Here is a 15,722-nt window from a genome sequence, read left to right on the forward strand (position 1 = left end):
GATCTATTAGACTCTTGAACTTGAGAAGAGTTTGTTTGACGAACATAGCTGCACCATTGTTTGGGGCATAAATATTTATGATTGTTATGTCTTGTTGGTGTATGGTTCCCTTAAGCAGTATGTAGTGTCCCTCTTTATCTCTTTTGATTAACTTTGGCTTGAAATCTATTTTATTTGATATGAGTATGGACACTCCTGCTTGTTTCCGAAGTCCATATGAGTGATATGATTTTTCCCAACCTTTCACCTTCAGCCTATGTATGTCTTTTCCTATCAAATGCGTCTCCTGTAGGCAGCATATTGTTGGGTCTTGTTTTGTGATCCATTCTACTAGCCTGTGTCTCTTAATTGGTGAGTTTAAGCCATTAACATTTAGGGTTATTATTGAGATATGGGTTGTTCTTCCAGCCATATTTGTTTATTTCTGTTACTAAACATGGTTTGTTTTCCTCTATGATTATTCCCCCCCCCCCCCCCCCCTTTACTGTCCTACCTCCCACTGTTGGTTTTCATTGTTATTTTCCATTTCCTCTTCCTGTAATGCTTTGGCGAGGATGTTTTGAAGAGATGGTTTTCTAGCTGCGAATTCTTTAAACTTTTGTTTATCGTGGAAGGTTTTAATTTCATCCTCCATCCTGAAGCTTAATTTCGCTGGATGCACAATTCTTGGTTGGAACCCATTTTCTTTCAGTGTTTGAAATATGTTATTCCAGGATCTTCTAGCTTTCAGAGTCTGTGTTGACAGATCAGCTGTTATCCTGATTGGCTTACCCCTAAATGTAATCTGCTTCCTTTCTCTTGTAGCTTTTAAAATTCTCTCCTTATTCTGTATGTTGGGCATCTTCATTATAATGTGTCTAGGTGTGGATCTCTTATGATTTTGCACATTCGGCGTCCTGTAGGCTTCTAGGATTTGGGGTTCTGTCTCATCTTCAAGTCTGGGAAGTTTTTTTTTTTTTTTTGTTGTATACAAAGTATATTCACACCAATTCATCTCTTCACACCTGTACTTTGTTTTTTTTTTTTTTTTTTTTTTTTTTTTAATTTTTTATTGTTGGCTGTTCAAAACATTACATAGTTCTTGATATATCATATTTCACAATTTGATTCAAGTGGGTTATGAGCTCCCATTTTTACCCCATATACAGATTGCAGAATCACATCAGTTACACATCCATTGATTTACATATTGCCATACTAGTGTCTGTTGTATTCTGCTGTCTTTCCTATCCTCTACTATCCCCCCTCCCCTCCCCTCCCCTCCCCTCTTCTCTCTCTGCCCCCTTTACTGACATTCATTTGTCCCCCTTGTATTATTTTTCCCCTTCCCCTCACTTCCTCTTGTATGTACTTTTGTATACCTCTGAGGGTCTCCTTCCATTTCCATGCATTTTCCCTTCTCTCTCCCTTTCCCTCCCACCTCTCATCCCTGTTTAATGTTAATCTTCTTCTCATGCTCTTCGACCCTACTCTGTTCTTAGCTACTCTCCTTATAAAAGAAACAATTGAAAAAATTGACAAAACTAAAAGTTGGTTCTTTGAAAAAATAAACAAAATCGACAGACCCTTAGCCATGCTAGCGAAGAGAAGAAGAGAGAGAACTCAAATCACTAACATACGGGATGAAAGAGGCAATATCACAACAGACACTTCAGAAATACAGAAGTCTGGGAAGTTTTCTTGTATTATTTCATTGAATAGACTTCTCATTCCTTTGGTTTGGAGCTCTGTACCTTCCTGTATCCCAATGACTCTTAAGTTTGGTCTCTTAATGTTATCCCATATTTCTTGGATGTTCTGCTCATGGTTTCTTAACAGTCTTGCTGAGCTGTCTATGTTCTTTTCCAGTTGAAATACTTTGTCTTCATTGTCTGATGTTCTATCTTCTAAGTGTTCTACTCTGCTGGTAGTATTCTCCATTGAGTTTTTAAGTTGGTTTATTGCTTCCTGCATTTCTAGGATTTCTGTTTGTTTGTTTTTTATAACCTCTATCTCCCTGTATAGTTGATCCTTTGCTTCCTGGATTTGTTTGCGTAATTCGTTGTCGAAGTGATCTTTCATTGTCTGATTTTGCTGTTTAATGTCTTCCTTGATACTCCAGATCATCTGAAGCATGTATATCCTGAATTCTTTATCTGACATTCCATCTGCTGCAGCTGTTACCTCTTCTAAAGTTGCGTTGACCTGCATTGCTTGTGGTCCTTTCTTTCCTTGTCTTTTCATACTGCTTGCGTATCTTTCCTGCAGGTGCGGGCGGCGGCTCTGCTCTCTCCTTATTCCAATTGGGGTGTCGTGGCTACCACGCCGGCAGGTCACTGGGCCTGTTCTGGGAGCTGGCGGCGGCTCTGTTCTGCCCCTACTCCGATTGGGGTGACGAGTGTACCACGCCGGCAGGCCACCGGGCCTGATCCGCCGGTCGGTTGCAGGTTTGCCTACCCTGCAGGCGCGGGTGGCGGCTCTACTCTGCCCCTACTGCAAATGGGGTGACGTGTCTGTCGTACCGGCAGGCCACTGGGCCTGTCCCGCTGGTCGGTCGCAGATCTGCCCACCTTTCGGGCACGGGTGGAGGCTCTGCTCTGCCCCTACTCCAATTAGGGTGTCGTGGCTACCCCGCCTGCAGGATGCTGGGCCTGTTCCTGGCACGGGCGGCGACTCTGCTCTGCCACTACTCCAATTAGGGTGGTGTTTGTACCACGCCGGCAGGCTCCTGGGCCTGATCCGCCGGTCTGTTGTAGGTCTGCCTACCTTGGAGGCGCGGGCGGCGGATCTGCCCTGCCCCTCCTACCACGCCTGCGGACCCCTTGGCCTGATCTGCAGGTTGATCACTGGTCTGCTCACCCTGCGGGCACGGGTGGCGGTTCCGCTCCGCCCCCACTCCAATTGGGGTCACGTGACCACCACACCGGCAGGGCCTGATCCGGGCGTGGGAGAAGGATCTGCTCTGCCCCTACTCCAGTTGGGGTGACGTGTGTACCACACTGGCAGGCCACTGGGCCTGACCCGCCAGGCTGACACAGGTCTGTTTACCTTGCAAGCGCGAACCGCGGCTCTGCCCTGCCCCTCCTGCCACGCCCTTGTACCACTGGGTCGCGGGTCTGCCCACCTTGCGGTTGCGGGTGGCGGCTCCGCTCCGCCCCCTCTCCAATTGGGGTCACGCGGTCACCACGCTGGCGAGCCCCTGGGCCTGCTCCGGGCGCTGGCGGCGGCCCGGCTCCTTCCCTCTGGCTCGACGACAAATTGAGGAGACTCGGGTGACTGTGCCTCACCCCCCCTACCAGGAGACCAACTGCTTATGTCACCACTGGTATTGATGAAGTTCCCTCCTCCGCCGCTTTCTGCAGACGTCAGATCTCTGCCATGTTGGTATCCTATGCGAATGGCAGCATTTCGTTCCCCTTGCCGGACAACCAAAGCACCGGGTGAGTCCTGACCGGCCCTCAGCAGGACCCGGACCGAGAAGCAGTTTCCGCGGGCTCCTAGCCCCGGGCCAGGGAAGTTCCGGGAGCCGGAACTCGGCCACTCCGTGCTCGGTGTAAGCTCCTATAAATGTAAGCTCCAAGAAGCAGTCCCCGCGGGCTCAGTTCCGGGAGCCGGAACTCGGCCGCCCCGCGCTCGGTATTCACTCTGATAAGATCAGGTTCTAAGAAGCACCCAGGCGCTGAGCCCTAGCAATCTGTCTGCAAGCCGCAGGCGAATTGCAGCCTGAAATTACCTGTTCTATGGCTGAATGAGCTGCGGTCAGTCGAAAACAGGGGTGGTGACGTCAGTTTACCAACATGGTGGCTGCTGGCCTCCTCTGTGGTCTGACCGGTGTGGAGAACCGAGATGGACCGCTTCCTTCCCCCGTCTCGAACCCAGAATTCAGCCCTGAGTACGGTGCTTGCGCGCCTGGCAGAAACTGCAGCGCTGTAACCCTGCGTCTCTATCCCAGCGCACGCTGCAGATTCTAGCCGCGGGGCGATTTGCTGAATAAGCAGTGTTACCCTCCGTGCGACAAACCTCTCGCGTTTGAGTCCCCGTAGCTGATCCTCGTGCGATGGAAATCCTTCCTCCAGGTTCCGGAGCACCCCACTATTGCTGGAAATTCCTAACAAGATATCCTTTAGTCGTCCTGACTTGTCATACTCCCACACAGTGAAGCAGCACACGGGGGCAATGCACTCCCCTCGCCGCCATCTTCCCTCACAATATTCTTATTAATATCAAATTCGGAGTGGTCATAACTGGTTGGATATATGCTAGCCTTTATATTCTTAGTGCTTCCCTTTCTTGACAATAAAAACTTCACCTCTAAATTATTTTAAGACTACACTGAACCAATACACTGGAAGTTAGTGAACATTTCTAAGATAAATGACGATTTTTAAATAATTGTTTTCTAAGTGGTAGAGTGAATTACATATAGTATAGTTTTCAGTAAAGGGGACTGAAAATCCAGGGGAACTTGGCCTAGTATTAGGAACCATCTCTGTGTGCATGCACACATGTGTCATCTGTTAAAAATCATTCAGCTGTGCTGTAGATGACAACCCTTCCTGCCTTCCTGTCCTTACTCCATTGTCTGCATTGGGACGAGTGTTCAGTGCTGACTCTGGGTGGGTTGTGAGCTTTTGGGTACTCTGCTGATAAGTCTGCAAAATCAAGAGAGTGGCTTCTCATTTTAATGCATGGACCGTGCTTGAGGAAGAAGCATAGGGCAAACAGTTGATTCTGTAGCTAAGACAGCAGAAGTATATAATCAACAGCATGTGTTTGGAGAGGATGGGCAAGACAGTAGTGCTGGTAGAGGAAGGAGAGGAGTGTGTTCCGGAGAGAGGGGATGCAAACTGTACCATCAGGGAGGAAGAGGGAGTGGGTTCACGTGCTCCTAGCAGGACACATGAGAAGAAATTCATCTTGGAGGTTGCCGAACTTGTGAGAAAGATTTTGCAAGTAGATGGGGGTGTCTCAAGACTTTCACAAGGATTTGGAATGTACAGGAGCTAAGATCTATTCGGAGAAGAATGATCTTCAGGAAACTTTTCCTCCAAAGAACCTACCCAGGCATGGAAGAAAAATCTGGGAAGAACGGGAACTTCCCCACAAGGCCTCATGGGTACCTTTCAGCTGTGTCTCGTCGTCAAATACACTGCTTTTGTACATTTAGAATGATTCTCCAGTTCTGCTGCCTAGAAGATGAGGACAGTGCCCTCAGTTTCTTTTCCTTGCCAGTCATTCTGCCCTGGAGATATGTTCTATAGCTGGGTCTTCCCTCCTACTGATTTCCATGTAGTCCGACTCCACTAGTCTTATGTCCTTAAGCATGGCAATGAACTAGAACTGTGTTCCTGTCACTTGTGTTTTATTGCCTTGCCTTGAATTACACCATTGATGATAGGCTTGAGGGAGGAGACTGCTTTATATAGTACTTTGTCTTATTTGGGCTGGGGATATAGCCCAGTTGGTAAGAGTGCTTGCCTTACATGCACAAGGCGCTGGGTTCAATCCCAGCTCCACAAATAAAATAAATAAATAAAAATAAAAACATCTTGTCATATTTATGATGTGCTGCACCTGGTGACTAAGCATGGCTGATTGAATGAATGAATATTTGAGGTTCTACCAATGAGCTTGGAACTTAGAAATATCTCAGAGGCCACAAAAAAGGGCTTAGAGACAGCGGTTCCTGTGGAGGCACCTGGCTTTTAGAAGGAGAAAACAAAAATGCAGTATCAGCAGCAGCTCCTTTATAAGAAAAGTTGGCTTATGCCAGTGAAAGCGAGATGTTTGTGAATCACTGTGGCTGTACTTCCTGTTCTTTCTACACCCAGTGCACAATTTTTTTAAAATATATTTTTTCAGCTGTTAATAAATATTTATATGTGGTGCTGAGAATTGAACCCAGTGCCTCACACATGCCAGGCAACTGGGCTACCACTGAGCCACACCCCCCAGTGCACAGTTTTTATGTGCAGCAGTGAACAGTGTTCAAAATAGGCTCCTCCCCCTATTTTTTTTTTTCTTTCTCAGACCTCACTTGAGTTTCCTTTCTCCTAACTCCAACATGTTCTTTTTCCCCTTTATGGAGTCATTATCCTCTGTGTAACTTCTAAGCTTGTTCATCCTGATTACTCCCACTGTTTCACACTCACCCTGCAAACACAATGTCTCACTAATTCCTTCTTTGAAATACATTTTGAATCTGTTTACTTCTTCCTATATCACTTTAGTGAAAGTCATCACAATTTCTTTGCTAGGTTATCCTAATATTCTCAAACCTGAGATCGTCTACCTGCTCCTGTGACCCATCTCACTGTCTTTTCCCATTGTTCACAGTGAAGACAGAGTGATTTTTCAAAATCCTAATCTTGATGGTATCACAAACCTAAGATGTCATTCAATGGCTTTGGATAAAGAAAAAATCTTTAATGTGATGTATAATGTCCAAAGTAATCTGGCTGTTCCTCACCCTCCATAGGCTTTAGCTGCCTGTTTTCACTGGTTCCAATTCATGTGTTTCTTCTCCTTGGTTCCTGGCCTTTTCTTTTTTGGAAGTTTTAAAATTCCTAACTCAATCCCAATTGTTTTTCTTCTGCTTGGGCTCCCTGTTTGTTCTTGATTTAATCTTGGTAGCTTATATGTTTCCATGAATTTATTCATTTCTTCTAGGTTGTGAAATTTGGTGGCCTGTAATTGTTCATAATAGTCCCTTATGATCTTTTTAAAAGAATTTCTGTGGCATTGCTTGTAATGTGCCCTCTTTGAAGAAAATCTCTCTTGATGACTTTATAGCTGAATTTTACCAAAAATTTAAAGCACAACTAACACCAATTCTCAAAATCTCCCTCAAAAAAAATTAAAAGAAGGGGATACTTTCAAACTCCTTCTATGAGGCCAGAATGGCCCTGCTATCAGAACCAGATAAGATTATAATAACAATAAAATTATGGACTAATAATATCTTTGGTGAATATGTGCAAAAATTCCCAATAAAATACTAGCAAACTGAATCCAACAACACATCAAAAAAGATTATACACCATGATTAAGTGGGTTTATCTCAGGAATGCAAGGATGGTTCAACATATGCATATTAAACATCAAAAGGACAAAAACCATATGATCATCTCAATAGACATGAAGAGTATTTAATAAAATTCAATATTCCTTCATGATAAAAAGTCTTATCAGATATAGACAATATAATTTCTGAGCTCTTTATGATGAATTAACAGCTAACATCATACAAAATGGAGAAAAGTTGGAAACATTCTGTAAAATCTGGAACAAGACAAGGAAGCTCAGTTTTGTCACTCTTATTCAACCCAATTTGGAAGTCATGGCCAGAGCAGTTAGGCAAGAAAAAGAAAGGGCATCCAAATAGAAAGGAGAAGTCAAATTATCCTTGTTTGCAAATGGCATTATAAATAGAGGAACCTAAAGACTTCATCAAAATACTTAAAACTGATAAATTTAGAGATTTGTGGACATAAGATAAACATACAAAAATTAACATTTCAATTCACCAACAATGAATTAGCTGAAAAAGAAATCAAGGATATAATTCCATTAACAATAGCTACAAAAATAAAACCTAGGAATAAATTTAACCAAGGAGATTAAAAAAACTCTACAATGAAAACTATAAGTTGCTGATGAATGAAGCAGCAGAGGACACACACACACACACACACACACACACACACACACACACACACAATGGAGAAACATCCCATGTTTGTGGATTGGAGGAATTAATACTGTTAAAATGTCTATAGTGCCTTAAGAGATTTGTAGATTAATGACACTCCCTATCAAAATGTCAATGATATTCCTTACAGAAATAGAAAAACCTAAAATTTGTTTGAAACTGCAAGACACTTCAAAGAACCAAAGCAGTTCTGAGCAAAAAGAACAATGCTGGAGGTTTCACAATACTTAAAACACAGTACAAAGATAGAGTAACTGCAACAGCATGAAACACAAATAGTGGAAAAGGATAGAGAACCAAAAATAAACCCATGTATTTGTAGCCAGCTAATTTTAAAATTTTGTTCTTTTTAGTTATACATGACAGTAGAATGTATTTTAACATATCATACATACATAGAGTATAACTTCCCACTTTCATGGTTGTACACAATGTGGAGTTACAATGGTTGTGTATTCATATATGAACATAAGAAAGTTATGTCTGATCCATTCTACTGTCTTTCCTATTCTCATTCTCTCCCCTTCTTTTGCCCATACTCCCTCCAATTTGGTGAACTTCTCCCTACCCTCTGCTTATTTTGAGTCAGTATCTGCATATCAGAGAGATTTGGGGGATTAGCTTATTTTACTTAGCATGATAGTCTCTAGTTTCATCCATTTACCAGTAAATGCCATAATTTCATTCTTTATGGCTGAGTAATAGTCCATTGTGTATATGTACCACATTTTCTTTATCCATTCATCTGTTGAAGGGTACCTAGGTTGGTTCCATAGCTTAGCTATTATGAATTGAGCTGCTATAAACATTGATGTGGCTCTTTTGCTGTAGTCTGCTGATTTTAAGTCCTTTGGGTATAACTGAGGAGTGGGATAACTGGATCAAATGGTGGTTCCATTCCAAGTTTTCTGAGGAATCTGCATACTGCTTTCCAGAGTGGTTGCACCATTTTGCATTCCCACCAGCAATGTATGAGTGAATCTTTTTCTCCACATCCTCACCAACATTTATTGTATTAACTTGTATTCTAGGTCATTGCCATTCTGACTAGTGTGAGATAAATTCTCAGTGTAGTTTTAATTTGCTAGAGATGTTCAATATTTTTTTTTTATATATTTGTTGAGTGATCATATTTCTTCTTCTGTGATGTGTCAGTTTCTTGGTCCATTTATTGATTGAGTTATTTGTTTTTTTGGTGTTAAGTTTTTAGTTTTTTTTTTTTTTTTTTTTTTTGTACCAGGGATTGAACTCAGGGGCACTTGGCCACTGAGCCACATCCCCAGTCCCATTTTGTCTTTTATTTAGAGACAGGGTCTCACTGAATTGCTTAGTGCCTTGCTTTTGCTGAGGCTGGATTTGAACTCACGATCCTCCTGCTTCAGCCTCTGAGCCTGTGGGATTACAGGTGTGTGCCAAATGCCTGGCTTTTTGAGTTCTTTATAAATCTTGGAAATTAATGGTGTATCTGAGGTGCAGGTGGCAAAGATTTTCTCCTACTCTGTAGGCTCTCTCTTCATGTTCTTGTTTCCTTTGCTGTGAAGAAGTTTTTAGGTTGATATTTGATACTATGCCATTTATTGATTTTTTATTTTATTTTTTGCACTTTAGGAGTCTTGTTGAGGAATCGGTTCCTAACCCTTCATGATGGAAATTTGGGCCTACTTTTTCTTCTAATAGGCACAGGTTCTCTGGTCTATTGCCTAGGTCCTTGATCCACATTGAGATGAGTTCTGTGCAGGGTGAGAGAGAGTAGTTTAATTTCATTTTGTTACATATGGATTTCCAGTTTTCCCAGCACCATTTACTGAAGAGGCTATTTTTTCTTCAATGTATTTGAGAACTGTATTTATGTGGGTTTTTCTCTGTGTTTTCTGTTCTGTACCATTGGTTTTCATGTCTGTTTTGGTGCCAATACCATGCTGTTTTTGTTATGATAGCTCTGTAGTCTAATTTAGGTTCTGGTTAATTATGATGCCTCTTGCTTCACTTTTCCTGCAGGATTGCTTTTTCTATTGTGGGTCTCTTATTTTTCCAAATGAATTTCATGACTGCTTTTTTTTATTTATATGAAGAACATCATTAGACCCTTAATAGGAATTGCGTTAAATCTGTATAGTGCTTTTGGTAGTATGGCCATTTTGACAGTATTAATTCTGACTATCCAAGAACATGGGGGATCTTTCCATCTTCTAAGGTTTTCTTCAATTTCTTTTTTTAAGAGTTCTGTAGTTTTCATTGTACAGATCTTTCACCTCTTTTTTTTTAGATTGATTCCCAAGCATTTTATTTTCTTTGAGGCTCTTGTGAATGGGATAGTTTTCCTAATTTTTCTTCCATTGGATTCATCACTGATATATAGGAATGCAGTGATTCATGGGTGTTAATTTTATATCCAGCTACTTTATTGAATTCATATATGAGTTCTAGAAGTTTTCTGGTGGAGTGTTTTGGGTCTTCTAAATATAAAATCATGTCATAGAGATAGTTTGAGTTCTGCTTTTCCTATTGGTATCCATTTGATTTCTTTCTTATGTCTAATTGCTCTGGCTAGAGTTTCCAGGATTGTTTAATAGAAGTAGTAAAAGAGGGGGGTATCCCTGTCTTGTTCCAGTTTTTAGAGGGAATGCTTTTGATTTTTCTCCATTTAATATAATGTTGGCCTTGGGTTTAGCTTAGGTAGCTTTTACAATGTTGAGGTATGTTCTTAATATTCCTAGTTTTTCTAGTGGTTTGAACATGAATCGATGTTGTATTTTGTCAAATGCCTTTTCTACATCTATTGAAATAATAATGTAATTCTTGTCTTTCAGTCAGTGATGTGATGAATTACATTTATTGATTTCTGTATGTCGAACCAACTTTGCATCCCTGAGATGAACCCCACTTAATCATAGTGCACTATATTTTAAATATGTTTTTGTATGCAATTTGCCAGTATTTTATTACGAATTTTTGCATCTATGCTCATTAGGGATATTGGTCTGAAATTTTCTTTCCTTGTGTGTCTCTTTATGATTTTGGTGTCAGAGTGATACTAGCTTCAGAGAATGATTTTGGAAGGGTTCCCTCCTTTTCTATTTCATGGCATAATGTGAGGAGGATTAGTGTTAGTTCTTCTTTGAAGGTCTTGTAGAATGCGACTGAGAATCCATCTGGGCCTGGGCTTTTCTTTGTTGGTAGGCTTTTAATGGCATCATCAATATAATTGCTTAAAACTTATCTGCTTAAATTTTCTACGTCCTCCTGATGCAATTTTAGTAGGTCATAGGTTTCTAGAAATTTGCCAATGTCTTCAAGATTTTCTGTTTTTTAAAAAAATTTTTTAGTTGTTGATAGACATTTTATTTAGTTAGTTATTTTTATGTGGTGCTAAGGATTGAACCCCGTGCCTCACACATGCTAGGCAAGCGCTGTACCACTGAACCACAACCCTAGCCCAAGGTTTGCTATTTTATTAGAGAATAAAATTTTTAAATAGTTTCTGATTATTGTCTGTATTTCAGTTGTATCTGTTGTGATATTTCCTTTTTCATCATGAATTTTACTGATTTTTCTTTGTTTATTTTCATTAGCTTGACAAAGGTGTATCCATTTTATTTATTTTTTCAAAGAATCAGGTTTTGTTTTGTCTATATTTTTTTCATTTCAATTTTATTGATTTTAGCTCTGATTTTAATTATTTTTCCTGTCTTCTACTGCTTTTGGTGTTGGGAGTGGTGATTTGAATTACTCTCTGACTCTCTGGCAACAGGAGCATGCCTCTGCTGGGAACTCCTTGTGGAAAGGCACAGATTGAGATTGTCCAGTTGCTATGGTGATGCCCTGTACAAAGGAGATTTCATGCTAGTCATGGGACTATCAGTCTTGACACTGAGTTCAGACACCAGCTTCTGGGGGTAAAGAATTATGAGCACAAGTTGATAATTATAATTAGGCTGCCCAGACGTTCATCCTTTACCCTGCCTGCTTTGGAGAAACTTTCCCAGAAAAAATCCTTTTGATATTAAACCCTATATAATAAAAGTGCTGAGCTATCTCTGGGTCATTATATCTCCATCAGAGTGTGATGATCCACCTGGTTTCAGCTTTTTCTCTCTTTGTATGTCTGTCTTTTCCAGGCCACCATCACCCTTTGCTGGGTTTCTGAATTAATGGCCGTGCAGGTTGCAGCATTTTGGTGTTGATTTGTTCTTTTTCTAGGGCTTTGAGATGTAATGATGGTTGTTTATTTGTTGACTTTCTATCCTGTTAGTGAATGAGCTTAATGCAGTGAACTTTTGTCTTAGCACTGCCTTCAAAATGTCCCAGAGATTTTAACATGATATATTGCTATTCTCATTTACTTCTAAGTGTTTTTTTTTTTTTTTTAATTTCATCTGCTATCCATTGGTCATTCAATATCTTATTATTTAGTCTCCAAGTTTTAGAGTAGCTTCTGTTTTTTATTTTCTCATTGATTTTTAATTTTATTCCATTATGGTATGATAGAATACAAGGTATTATCTCTCTCTCTTTTTTTATTTTCTAAAAGTTGCTTTGTGGCCTAAGATATGGTCTATTTTAGAGAAGGATCTGTGTGCTGCTGAGAAGAAAGTGTATTCAGTCATTGGTGGATGAAATATTCTAATATGTCTCTTAAGTCTAAATTATGAATTGTAGTTTTTTGTTCTATCACTTCTTTTTTTAGTGTTTGTTTGGAGGATTTATCCCATGGTGAGAGAGATGTTTTAAAGTCACCCAGTATTATTTGTGTTATGATCTATTTGATTCTTGAAATTGAGAAATGTTTGTTTGATGTATGTAGATATCCATTGTTTGGGGCATAAATATTTATAATTGTTATGTCTTATTGATATATAATTGCTTTAAGCAAATGTACTTTGTCCCTTCTGATTAGCTTTGGCTTGAAGTCCACTTTATGTGATAGAAACTCCTGCTTGTTTACGAGATACATGTGAGTAATATGTATTTTCCCATAGTTTTACCTTTTGTCTGTGAATGTTTTTGCTAAGAGGTAAGGCTCTTGGAGACAACATACTGTTTTTTTTTTTTTAATATTTTTTAGTTGTTGATGGACATTTATTTATTTATTTATTTATTTTTATGTGTGCTGAGAATCAAACCCATTGCCTCACACATGCTAGGCAAGCACTCTGCCACTGAGCCACAATCTCAGCCCAGGTCTTGTTTTTTAATCCAACCTGGCAGTCTATGTCTTTTGATTGATGAGTTTAGGTCATTTACATTCATGTTATTGAGAAATAATTTTTATTTCCTGTCATTTTTATTTATTTCTGGTTTTTAATTTGAATTAATTTCTCCATTGATTTACTCTTCTTTTAGTATAGTATGTTTTATAGAGCAGGATTTCTAATTGTGAATTCTTTTAACTTTTTTTATCATGGAAGGTTTTTATTTCATTGTCAATTCTGAAGCTATATTTCTGGGTGTAGTATTCTCAGCTGACATCCATTTTCTTTTAGAGAGAGAGATATATATATCTCCAAGGCTTCCTAGCTCTGAGGGTCTGAGTTGAGAAATCATCTGAGATCTGGATTGGTTTCCCTCTAAACATGACTTGTCAGTTTTCTCTAGCAGCCTTTAAAATTTTATTCTTATTCTGTATGTTAGGCATTTTCATAATAATGTACCTTGGTGTGGGTATGTTGTTATTTTGTATATTAAGGGTGCTGTAGTCCTCCTGTACTTGATTTTCTACTTCATTCTTTAGGTTTGGGAAATTTTCTGATATTACTTCATTGCAAAGATTGTACATTCCTTTCATTTTTACCTCTGAGCTTTTGTCTATCCCAATAAATATTAAGTGTGGTCTTTTTAGGTTGTCTTATATTTCTTGGAAGTCCTGTTCATGGTCGCTTAACATGTTTTCTCCATGGTCAGCTTTGTTTTCAAGAATATATATTTTACCTTCATTGCCTGAAATTCTGACTTCCAAGTTGTCTAGCCTGTTGGTGATGCTTTCAATTGAATTCTTAATTTGGTTTATTGATTTCTTCATTTTGAGGTTTCTGCTTTTTTTGTTGTTGTTCAGAATCTTCATCTCTCTGTTGAAGTGATCTTTCACCTCCTGTATTTTCTCTCTGATTTCACTCCTTATATCATTGTTTGCTTCACAGAACAGTTTAATTATGTACATTCTAAACTCCTCCTCTGACATTTCTTCCACTGTGGTGTTGATGGATTCTGTTACTGAAGTATTTTGGTTTGTTTGGTACATTTTGTTCCCTTGCTTTTTCATGTTGTTTGTGTATCTACCCATCTAACTATAAATTTGAGGCAGTAGAGTTTCTACCCTTTGAATATATAGTTTCCCTGAAGATTTTGCCATCTAGGGGAGAGACAAATGATAACAACAACCAATGCAAACAATATACAGCATTAAACCAAAGAGCCCCTGCTATGATGTCTATAGTGTTGTTACAATAAATAGAAATTATGTGATCATTTATTGCTTACAGTAAAAACAGTTAGTTTGCAAAAGGGTTTACAGTTCAAATAGTGCACAGAGAGAGAAAAGAAGTGATGTAGAATGTGATGATTATAAGGAAGGAGGGAAAAGAATAGAAGTAAAAAATTAAAGGAAGAGTAAAAGAACAATAGGGATTGGCTGTTGGCAGAAGAAAAGAGAGAAAGATTCAAGGGAAATAGATAAGTGAAAGAAAAAATATATAAAGTAAAAATTTGAGAAATAAAAATAAAAGAATACAAAACAAAACTGAAATATAACAATCCATATTCCTAGTCCTCAAAAACTAACTTGAGAAAAGAAAAAGGGGGAAAAAGATCTCAATGAAAAGTTAAAGAATTGTTTCTATTGGAGTTCAAAAGATTCTCAGCTTTCCTTCTCAATAGTTTGGTGTGGTTTTCTGCAGTATGATGCTTGCTACACCCTTAGTGTGGGGTTGCTAGGGTGAGAGAGGTAATCCCATAGGCAAGACTTCTGAAGGCAGGATTTAGGCTTAAATAGGCTGCAGGCTCTTTGCTGAATGCCAGTTGGTCTGGAGATTTTAAATCAGTGCACTTCCAGGGCCTGGCAATTGCTGGTCCAAGCTGTAAGTCTGCACCAGGGATCTCCTCTGGGTTCCACTCATGTGGTGGAGGAGCAAATTCTTAGTCCACTATGTCACCTGTGGGCCCCACATTTCCTGGTTTCAGGTTCACTCTCCAAACTCAATCTCTCCCTCCCTGGCCTTTTAAAATTCCTGGTCAGGCATGTGTCTCCCAGGAGGTCCTGCAAGCAGCCTGATCGGAAGGGGAGAAGGATAGCTATGTGGGTTTCCATGACCAGCTGTCTCCTGTGTAAACCTCTCTCCAGGTTTGATATTCTTAGGCACACTCTATGTTGTGCAGTGTGGGTTTGCCAGGCCTGTGTTTTGGGCCAGATTTGGGTTAGCCAGGAATTGGCTCCTCTGCTGCTAGTCCCTACATGCAGCTTCAAATGGTTTCTTCTTCTGTCCTCCACACACCTCCAGGAGAGGTGTGGTTTCTTTCCCATACAAGGCTGTTATGAAGCACCTCTTTCAGCTTAGTCAGGCAAGTTGTCTTTGATCTGTAAACTCTCTGTACCCAGACACACCCCAGCCCTCCTAAATATGCAGGTACCTCTAATTCTCCTATCCCTCCACTGTGCTCAGAGAGGGACCGCTTTGGCTGGTGCCTCTAGCAGAAGCTGAGATTGTGGTGCTGGAGATTTCTTCCTTATTGTTTTAATATCCAACCTCCTTAGTCCCTAATCTGCTTTGAGTGTCCAGTACTAAATTCTGTTTCTCCAGTGAGTCCCTCTCACATTGCTCTGCAGCTGGACTTCAGGGTATAGTATGCAGGAGAAGTTATGTATGGTATGTCGTTTCCTAGATTAGGTTATAAAGAGCTGTGACTTTGTCTCAGGTGCTCTCTCTCCCTGTCTCTCTGCTATATCATTGACTCTGGAGGAAGCCACATCATGAGCAGTCCTGTGGAGAGATCTGCGTGGTTTGGAACTGAAGCCTCCTGCCAAAAGACATGAGTGAAC

This window comes from Marmota flaviventris, chromosome 3 (genome assembly GCF_047511675.1).
Source record: "Marmota flaviventris isolate mMarFla1 chromosome 3, mMarFla1.hap1, whole genome shotgun sequence".
Lineage (NCBI taxonomy): Eukaryota > Metazoa > Chordata > Mammalia > Rodentia > Sciuridae > Marmota > Marmota flaviventris.